The sequence below is a fragment of the Adiantum capillus-veneris genome, chromosome 11 (assembly GCF_014529385.1).
Source record: "Adiantum capillus-veneris isolate H3 chromosome 11, ASM1452938v2, whole genome shotgun sequence".
In the NCBI taxonomy this organism is placed as follows: Eukaryota; Viridiplantae; Streptophyta; class Polypodiopsida; order Polypodiales; family Pteridaceae; genus Adiantum; species Adiantum capillus-veneris.
Genome location: NC_140941.1, coordinates 64448650 through 64459754, shown reverse-complemented (window position 1 = coordinate 64459754; position 11105 = coordinate 64448650). Strand labels below are relative to the sequence as shown.

Below are 11105 nucleotides of genomic sequence, written 5' to 3'. Positions count from 1 at the left end.
TGATCCTGCACCACGACCTCTTTGACTCCCCCTGCCTTGAGACTGGTTTCCCCTGCCACCTGTATTGTTTTTATTTGATTGACCTTCTCTAGATTGGCCCCTGCAACCACTTGGGTCTCGATCACGACCTCTACCTCTGTTGGAGTTAGAATAGAAGGCCTGTTCAGACCTATTTCTACCACGAGAAGAAGATGTGTCAAGAACAAGGTTCTTCTCCTCAAGAATAAGCATAGAAATAAAATCTTGGAACACGGGAATGTCGTCTCTTGTATTCATAGAAGACCTGAAATGTACATACTCATCTTCTATACCATCCAAGCATGCACGGACAATGTCATCGTCTTCCACTGAGACTCTTGATCTTCAAGGCATAATCATTGATGGAGAGGTTGTTCCTCTTAACCTGATTTAGCTCCGACTTTAGTTGAAGCTTCTTGGCCTTGGTGTTCACCTTGAACACTCTGCCTAAGTTTTTCCATTCCATGGCGGGGGTTTCAGCATCCTGTAGATAGACCATCATGCCATTTGTGATTCTCATAGAAATCCAATACATCACTTTGCTCTGGCCTTGTTGCCAGTCCCTCAAAGCTTTTCTTTGCTCTGCCGTAGCATTTGCCTCAGGAATCTTTGGTTCCTTTTCATTGTCTCCTTCTACATAGTCCCAATAACCTTTCCCTTTTAGGAAATTAGTTATTCTAAACTTCCATGCAGGGTAGTTATTTTTCTCAAGCTTCTCAGTGACAATCTTACTGAAACCGTCATACATCTTGAAGCACTAAGACAAAATAGTTGCAATCTGCAAAAACCTGCAAATCTGCTAAGCCTGCTATTGTGGTACTTGTAACACTTTCTACACTCAACGAGTGTCCACAATCAAGCGTACATACAACCATTATACTTGTACAGTAAATCTCTGTATACTACACTTTGGAGACCTGTTCAGAAACTTGTACAAAAAACTTCATCTGGTACGTGGATTGCGAACGAAGAGATTGTGATGCTCTTGCTCTTTTAGCGTCTCTTGCCTGCACCAGGCTCTGATACCATGTAAAGAATGAGGATGCAAGAGAGCTACACAAGACAAGCACTAACCACACAGAGATTGAAAGCTTCTTCTTCTTCTTCGCTAAGAAAAGAGAGTACAAAATGACTAAGTGCTAAAGCTGAAAAGTAGCACATATGTACATGCAGTCACTAAGTGTGAACTCGCTAGAAGCGTACTAGGCTAGCACTATAAGTGTAGTCCAGCTGTAGAATCACTGGCAGAGATCCTTCGTGCCGGTCACCTAACACGCCAGTGAGTAAATGCTGTAAGCGGCCAAGACCCGTAGTGGATGCCAGCTCAAGATGTAGAGCTCGACATCTCAACAAATCCTAATAAGAACAACAATAACAAGATAATGACATGACAAAGACAACATTTTCCCCATAATTGAACAACATATAGATTGATCCTTGATTTGAGATATGAAACATCATCCCAAATCAACGTATCATGATTGTGGGTGAAAAAACCCTTGTGGGGACAAGGGAAAAACCCACAATCTCCATATGTTTCTTGTTGTTGCATTGAAATAATACTATCTCAAACAATACATAGATTCAAGCCACAAAAATAATTGTCTACCTATGGAAGTAACTTATCTACTAGTTTTTCTCCTCAGGAGGAGGACCACAAACTTTTTTCTCTAAACACTCAGAGAAGACAAAGAAATCACCCTCTAGCATTAGACAGTGATGGATCTCCTTCGTGCAAGCAAGCCCCAAGCCACCACACCCAGCAAAAATGTCCATAACATGGTCTTCCTCATATGTGAATATTTCTAGCAACCAACTGCGTCAAACATAATAATCAAAATTTACCGTCAAGAGCTAGCATCTAACTATCAAGATGAGTGTGATGATTCACAAAGGTTCATGGCTAGAAAGTTATCTATAAAAAGTCTCAGTACGCTCTGCTCCCCCTCAAATCAAATCTCCAGCTATCCTTGTATAATTGTCAGATGAACGAGGTGGAGACTCTGTGAGGTAGCTTCTTGAGGCTGAAAAGCACTCAAAAGAAACATCCCCCCCCCCCCCCCCCCCCCCCCCCGGCATTTCTATCATAATGAGGTGTAATGCTTTGAGCATTCTTACGATAAAACAAACCAAGAGTGAGATACATCACCTACGTAAGGAGAAAATAAATCACTTTAAGAGAAGAACTCTCAACCTCACCTGCTCACCAATCTCTGGATGCAAGTATCCCCCATCACACATCAAAGTCCACGAGCGATGGAGCTGCAAACTAACTCTATTAGCTTGCATGGCAAGGTCCCCCAAATGTTGCACAAGAGACAAAGTCTCCAAGAAACCCTCGTCTGCCAAGTGAACATCGGCAATTTCCATGACACACTCTCCAAGGCAGTGGAAAAGTGGTTCCACTCAGGAACAACCTTTACATTACCTACACACTCAAGTTAAAATGAAAAATTACAACATAACATATATGCATTGTATAATGAAAACGAAGCCATAAAAAAAGCTCACCATAGTGTTATTGTGAATACCATCAACTAGCATGGACATAGGGAAGTCTGCAAAGATCAACCTTGCCACATATTGGGAGATTTCCCCCTTCAATGAATACTCACGCCCATCATAGATTGATTTTTTCTTGAACCACATTTCAATACTAACACAAACCAAAGGATCATGGTAAGAGAAAAGTATGGTAAGTTAACCTTTTAGAGAAATATGTAAGTCTTACCTATGCCATGCTAGGTCATCAATTACTTCCACGTCCAACAACAAAGCATCCACACATGTAATAAACTCCTCTCCTAAACATGAAAATGAAATTTTCAATTGCTTAGAATCTCAAACAATGCTTAGAAAACCGTAGGAGTGTCAACGGTTAATGCGCGCAATAATTAGAGTAATAAAAAGTAAATAACAAGCAAAGAACGTCAACCTGTGGTGCGTTTTGATGGCATCCTCTCATGTAGTGAACGACTCATAATAGTCTCAAAGAAGCAAGACTTTGATGCTAGGGTGGATCCTTTTGGTGGAAGAGAAATTGGAAAGCTCTCGTCCTCACCATCAGAATCTTCAAGCACACATTGGGACGGTTTTTCTATACTTTTTTTACCTTTCCTTACACGCGAAGATGGCTTGGTGGATGGCTCAATGTGTGTAGCTTGGGGTGGGATTACACCGTCAGTAGAGATGGGACTCTCTTTCAAAAAACCTTTCCATACAAAATTTCACCCAAACAAAATCAACAAAATTCAATTTTAAACAAATTATATTAGTTTAAACAAGAGATTGCGGTTCACTTACGAGCATGAATCTCTTGCTCACTCTTCGTGATAACACCCAGGGGATACTCCAACGACCATGGACAGTGAGAGCACTCCCGAGGTGTAATACCCTTTTCCAAGAGTGTTGATGAGAACATAGTATTCTCATCCTATTTATATAACCATTCTTGTACATCCTCCGGCATAGACTCTATCATCCTCAGCCGCATACAATTCAATAGCCATCTAAATGAAAAATCAATATAAAAAAGAGATAATAAAATACATTGTGAAGCAAAATTAGTATTCAAACAATCCAATACCTGTACACAAGACGTTTGCTTGAATGCATCACTTTGGGTAAAGAGGCATAATCTGAATCACTCTTCATGTTTGTCAGAACATGAGTATAAGCCAATGAAACATGTGTCTTCCTAGATGCCTTAAAAAACACCTCAAATGTTTTTGGCAACAAAGGCCCCTCCACCTCAAACTTAGCAATAATAATTTCTTCTTTGCCAAACATTCCTTGCCAATAGGTCTCTTGCCTCATGTAGGCTCGAAGTTTCTTATAGTCTGCAAAATGACCTCCCTTGGAGTCCTTAACTTTGGTCAAAATCATCATGTGAAGAAGTTCTTTGCGTCTATTGAAAAAATTTATAATCGTCAATCCAAAAGTTTATGTACTGATTACAACGCACATTAAAATGACAAATCAAAGTTTAAGATGAAATAAAACAAACCTCTCTATTGTGATCTTTGCGGCGTACAAGCTGTATAATTTATCCCGAGTGATTCCTACCATTGTTTTGTCATGCCAATCCTTGTCAAATAGCATAGTAAAAAACTCTTCACCATGTGCAGGATTTGCAATAGAAAGGTACTTATATCCGCTATCTCTCATTCTTTCTTCTTCCTTCTTTAAAGCTTCATTCATCTTGTTTTTGAAATCCTCCCTAAGAAAACCTAAAGTTCTAAGCCTTCTCTTCTCATCAGCCAAAAAGGATTCCCATCTCCCTTCAAAGCAACACAATTATTTAACAATGTTTCTATGAGCCATTAGTAACACAACACAAATAAATCCATGACTACATAGGCTTCCCACACGAGAACCAAAACTCCATCCATAACTTGCCACCTCTACAAGGCTTCCCACGTGGGAATTTAGGGCATTACACAAACCGTAACCCAATCCACTACTTGACACCTTTGAATATACTTCCCACATAAAAATTGAAGGCATATTTGAAAACATGGACTCATGCGTATCTTGTAACCTTCAATTAAGGCTCCCTCAAGATAGTTGAAGACATGCTCATTCTCAAAGTAGCTACAATTTAATTTTTTTAATGTAATTGTTATATTTATTATCCCAAACAAATTGAGCATGACATACCTTCCAAACAAGTTGAGCAATCAAAATGCACGGCGTTGAGTACCATGGCACAATCCCTTGGTTATGTTTAGCCTACAATTTAAGCTCAACCTCCATCCAAGATTTCTGCTCAGGAGTTAGATATTCCATTATGCTCGATCTATTAGCAATACCAAACTTCTGAAACATAAATACTTCATGTGCCAAGTTGGGTGGAGTTGTAGCCCCCGAGATTCTAGAAGCAAATGTTGACGGGTAAGCAAATGAAAAAACATATTACAACCAGAGAATTGAACAACAATTACCAACTAATCCTTACTCATTTGTTGTCAACTCTGCTTCCTTCTTTTTATCTATCTCAATAAATTCACAACGAACTTGCACATGATATTTTTCATCCTCAGAGTGCTCTACAAAAGAAACATCATCCAAATTGAATTTTCAAGTGCAACAATGTATATATAAACTTAAACATAATAAAAAAAGAAGCACTTGCCTTCTTCTATTCATCACATCCAAGTTTTTAACCTGTGGTGGTTACCATCCCAAACAAAAAAAAAGTTTGCTTCGAAGATCTACCCAATCACCCACAAGATTCTTTTCAAATTCCGCATTATGTCTTTTCCATATTGGATCCCACTTCTCAATCGTATCTTCTGTTAGATGTTTTATTTCTCCACGTCGTCCTTTAAGTGAAACAATAAAAGAAGAGACATAGCCAACCCTATCAAACATGGATGTCAACCAAGGTGCATCCAAAATTGCACATCGAACAGCATCTGTAGCTATTAATCTACATAAGGGAACAAAAGGGGGCTCTAACTTTCTTTTGATATGAAATTGACTTATGACTTTATTCATCAACTCAAGAGACACATTCTCCCCAAAAACCCTGATATGCTTTGAAAAGTCGTCTTCTTCGTCTTGATTATTGGTCTCTGTGTGGGTAGTTTGTGGGGTGGGAGCAAAAGGTGATAGCATTGCTATTAGAAGCACCATCTATAGACCTGTCCAAGGACCACGCTTCATCATCAACATACACAAATTGATTTCTTCTCTTCATAGACTTCTTTGGCGGACTCATTGGTAAAATCCTTGAGGAACCATCCTCAAGTATAACTTGCCTTCCTTGAATAGCCACAGACCGTAGAGTCATCCCCCCTGAACAATTTGCTTCTCATTTTTTCATGGAGCGTTTGACAGCCATGAGAAAAATCTTAAACGTCTATTAAAAAAAAGTCAATAGCATAATCAAAACTCTGTTTAGAACTATCAACTCTTTCATAAAATACTATAAGTGTAAAAAATACATAACAGTTATAATGTATAAATGCTATGATTTGAGAGAGAGAGAGAGAGAGAGAGAGAGAGAGAGAGAGAGAGACAGAGAGAGAGTTAACACTTAGGAGTTAGATAGCTAGATACTCTCTTAGGTTTAACACTTGATTAAAAACTAAACATAGGGTAAATACCTTAGATTTTTGCATAAATCAACGTGGTTTCAATGCCATAGGGAAACCTGTCAAAACCACTGTTTGGCAGTGCAAACACAAAGTAGTAGATGACCTTCAGCTATGTTATTTTTAGCATATGCTTATGATGTATTAGCATACGTTGCTTCATTTTTTTGACAGACACATCATTTTATATATGTACTTTTGACATATTTACGGGCTCTACATGAGTTTCAGCTTGTATATTTGATGTTACCATGATGCCTAGAAGCTATAGAGATGCACACAATTCTATGCATCTCATGGGCGGCCGGACATATTTTTTATGTCCTAGGTATAAAAGTGAAAGTTAGGTCATTTTTTAGGGATCCTCAGGTGATTTAAGCTTTCATGGAAAGCTTGTAGAGAAGATAAAGGTGAAGATGTTTGGAGTTGGAGCTTCCTCTTGTGCTCACCTACTTTCTATGGCATGCAATGGAAAGCTAAGTGCTCTTGTTCTTCTTTCTCTTTGTCAATTGTGTTTATGGTGTGTAGTTAAGCATTGATTAGTCTCTAATTACTGTTTCCCTCTCTCATTTATCTGTGAGCTCATTGAGCTTTTGATTGATGTGTATGTGTGATTGATGAGAGTGTGCACCCATTGTCCTCTTGATTGTTGAGATTAAAGAAGATTAGAGAGTAGGCATTGAGTGATTAGCCTTCTCCATAGCTTTCTCTTCTTTTTAACTCTCCTGATTAGGATCCTCTTCTTGCATTTCTAGTGATTCCATGTCTTCATGCACTAGCCGGGTTATCGATCCATTGGTTTGACATTATGTCGGTGGATTGAGCTATGCGACAACCCCCCAACATTGGTGCCGTTGCCGGGGATCGATTACCTAAGCTAGAGGAGTCATTAGTGTGTTGAAGAGTCATTAATCATGTTTTGGAGTAGTTTAGATCATGCTTTAGGTGTTGGTGTTGGTGATGGTGAATTGTGGATTTATGGTGAGATTTGGTTAAGAAATTGTGATTAATTTGTATGTTTTTCTCTCTTTTTTCCACTAATTATTCACTAATTTCTACTAATCCGCTAACAATTGGAGTGCTTTATATGTGTGTATGCCTAATTAGAGGCTTAAGCATCACTCTTTTGATAAGAAATTATAAAAAAATTGAGTGAAATTGAGTGATTTTTGAGTGTGTAATTAGGCATTTTTTTCTAATTAGTCTCTCTAATTACTCTTTAATCACACGTAATTTTTGTGTTATACATAGCTAAATCATTGATTTGAAGTGTGATTAGCATTCTTATGTGTTTAATTTGATTGAAAATGATGCTACACATGAAATTTTGTGCTTGATTGATTGTAGGTGAATTGCGGTTAAGCGGTTGCTAGTACACACACATGTGTGTAGGCGTCATTGGAGTGGAAAATCGACGCGATGCTTGCGTTATTGTGAGTGCATTAACCCATTCATTTTCTGATTTGATTTGCAAGTTTGATTAAAGATAAATTTCACAAAAAATCAGTGCAAATCTAAGTGCAATTAGTGTGCCTATGTGTAGGCAAAGTGCACATTTTTTAGTGCAAATTATGGTTTAATTGGTGTCAATTGGGTTCATAAAAAGCATTGGATTGCTTGATGTTGTTATGATGATTATGGATCAATTTTTTCATTGCTAAAATTGCGTCAAAATGCTGCCCAATTTTTGTTAGATTGTATGTGCATTGATTAGCGATTAGTGCTTGATTATGCTTGTGTGTGTACACTTAATTGGGCTTGTAATTGATTGCAAATTGATGTGAAATTGGTTGAATTGCAAAGTTCAAAGTGTGCTGATCAATTGTATATGCTTAATTTTGCTTAATTCTATTGCTAATTATGTCAAAATTAAGCAAAAAAAGAAGCAAAAATCGACCTAATTTGGATGCAAAATGCATAGAAATTTGATTTTGGGTGTAACTTTGAAGTGTTAATTGCAAAAAATTCTTTACAAAATTGAGCGTGTACGCACTTCACGACCTATTTTTAGTTTCGCACGCGCATACATTTCACTTCTCGTAAGAGTGTGTGCACTTACTTGATTTATGTGTGTGTGTGTGTGTGTGTGCACTTACTTAAATTGGATGTGTGTGTGCATGCATTTACTCGATTTAAGTGTGTGTGCATTTACTTGATTTAGATGTGTGTGCACTTACTTGATTTAGGTGTGTGTGTGCATTTACTTTATTTAGGTGTGTGCATCATTTAAGAGGGGTGTGTACCATCCTCAATTTGGGTGTGTGTAAAGTGTAGTGCACAAGCAAACAAAGGGGGTGGGGGGTCAAGCACATGTGCATGCTTGTTTTTAGGTGTGTGAAAAGGAAGTAAAGTCAACAAAAGACAAGGCATGTGAGAAAAGAATCTAGGTGAGAAAAAGAGAAACAAAGTCAACAAAGATAATAAAAAGAGTGTGTGCGTGGGCGTCCAAATTTTAAAAAACCCACCAAAATAAAAATAATAATAATAATTTTTGGCCTACCTTATCGACCTATCCCTAGCCCTAGATTGCCTACATCTAGTGTTGCACATTGAGCTTGAGTCCACATACACAGCGAGATCACCCATTAGACCACCTCCAGGCTTTCTACCTAGACCTATTGCTCCACAAGACTCTATCGATGACCATAGATCTAGGTTGACACTGGAGATTGACGAGCCTCGAGAGCAGTTATTGAGAGAGCCACGCATAGAGACCGAGACGAGATTGACATCAGAGTTCTCACAGACACCACACAGAGCTAGATTCGGCATGATGAGCACTTCACAATCTATGTTTACGATGAGATCAGAGCCACCACGAATCATCGAGATGAGAGCACCCGCCGTGAGTGCACCACACATAGAGCCATTGACTATGAGATGATTACATTGCGGACCCATGAGAGAGCATCCACAGTCTTTGGTGACGGAGCATACCATGCATTTACCTAGAGAGGCTGTTACGACCACAACATTGAGCCATATTGATGTTTCAGGATCACATGAATATGAGAGAGTTATGTCACATGGGGCTATAGTCCTACGATGAGAGATGAGTTACACGAGTTAGCCACTACTCTGCGGCGGACAGATAGACCTATGCTAGTCTTGTATGGTGAGAGGATGGGATTATGTATATTTCATGATCTGAGACGATCAAGTTTCTTTCAGAAACTCAAGCGCTTTGTTCAGGATCCTCCCACACATCAGCTAGTGCGAGTTATGCCTAACCCAGGCATGCCAGGATCTTTTAGAGACGAGTATGATGCGATTTCTTGCCGATGTTTGAGATTGACTTACAGACCATAGAGCCTTTATCATATGACGAGTCCCTAGATACGCATACTCATCCCACATTGGTAGAGTTGTATAGACTTGAGCAGACAAAGACATATGTTGAGGACTGTGGATGTAGATACACACGAGAGTCTAGCACATCTAGTGAGTTATGTCAAAGAGTGACTGCCATGCTTTCGTTTGATCGAGATCCTCAAGAGCGTGCATATAGAGGCATTGATCATGCCATCTATGTGATGACTATTGGAGTGAGATACACACCTAGATCATTGATCAATTGAGCACATTGTAGCACTAGACTACCTACTACAGCTTTAGCCCACCAGTCTGGTCATAGATCACCTCCTACACAGATGAGTGATTGTGATCCTCTACGAGAGATTACTAGGACTATGCCACCCCTAGATGGAGCTCTTGAGCTGCCTACCACAGAGTGAGCTTCATAGCTTAGATCAGCATGAGATCGATGACATAGAGCTGACATGTGTTGCTCATCATCATGATGTGCAGCAGAGTGACACATTAGTGACTGATTCACCTACAGAGCACCCACATCACATAGATGTTGCCATAGAGCCATCTATTCTTGCAGAGACACGATCTCATTCCTCGATCATAGAGCGAACAGATACGATTTCAGAGACATTGACACATTAGGTTCCTCAGGACCACCACACAGATACCACACATATAGAGGTCACACCACATATCATTGAGCCTACACAAACTAGTATGACCTCTAGACATTTACATCATACGATAGACGAGCACCTGCGAGATTCTATTGGAGACCACAAGGATTGTCTGATTCTGAGCGAGCATTAGAGCCTTCTCTAGATAGAGTTCAGAGTAGTGCTACCAAGGAGTTACCCCTTCCACATCAGATATATAGATCTACACCGAGAGCTTCCTATAGGACTCGACGAGTATATGTTCCACGGGGAGAGATATCGATGAGACCATTGCCTAGTTATGACACTTATGTGTGGATAGTGAGACGGATTACACACGATGGATTATCACATGGGTTGGCTCACATCTAGACGATCACTAGAGGCACAGAGTTATTATGAGGGACATAGACAGATTTGGTTTCCCAGGTTGAGAGTTGTAGCACATAGTGAGCATTCACGACCACATTTGATTACGAGAGACTTGAGAGAGATTTCTAGACCTTCTAGAATATCTCAGAGATCATTTTTAGAGAGACCACGACCACAGAGGCTGTGTCAGAGAGAGAGATCTTTACATTCACATGTGAAAAATCTCCCAATGACCTCCCCATGAGATTGAAGGGATTGAAGATTTGGCTACCAAAGAGCCAACCACCTATCACATCACAAGTTGACACTAGTCATAGCTTGTCTGAGGTTTCCATTGACCACGTTGTTGACTTAGAGCTTGGCAAGAGCCATCCATTCAAGGATCTTGAGCCACATAGTTCATTGACCACACAGTCACAGATTGATGTTATCCCTAGATCCATTAGTTGTGTTATGGATTCTACCATTGACATGGAGCTAGGTGCTAGCCAATTGATGACAGACTACAGTTTTTATTGTTTGGAGAGAGTTCTCTTATCCCTCCTAGTTGCACCAGACCCTTGACTTGTATAGATTGACTATGGTGCACTAGATACATGCGCATATGCTAGAGGCATTTTTTTCCCTTTCGGTTTTTTCCCTCTAGACA

The 11105-nt window shown here is 39.5% G+C and overlaps 1 pseudogene; it reads right to left on the bottom strand.

Annotated features, from left to right (window-relative positions):
- Positions 1 to 1945: 1945 nt before the first annotated feature.
- On the bottom strand, positions 1946 to 6143 carry LOC147447354 (uncharacterized; annotated as a pseudogene).
- Positions 6144 to 11105: the final 4962 nt, after the last annotated feature.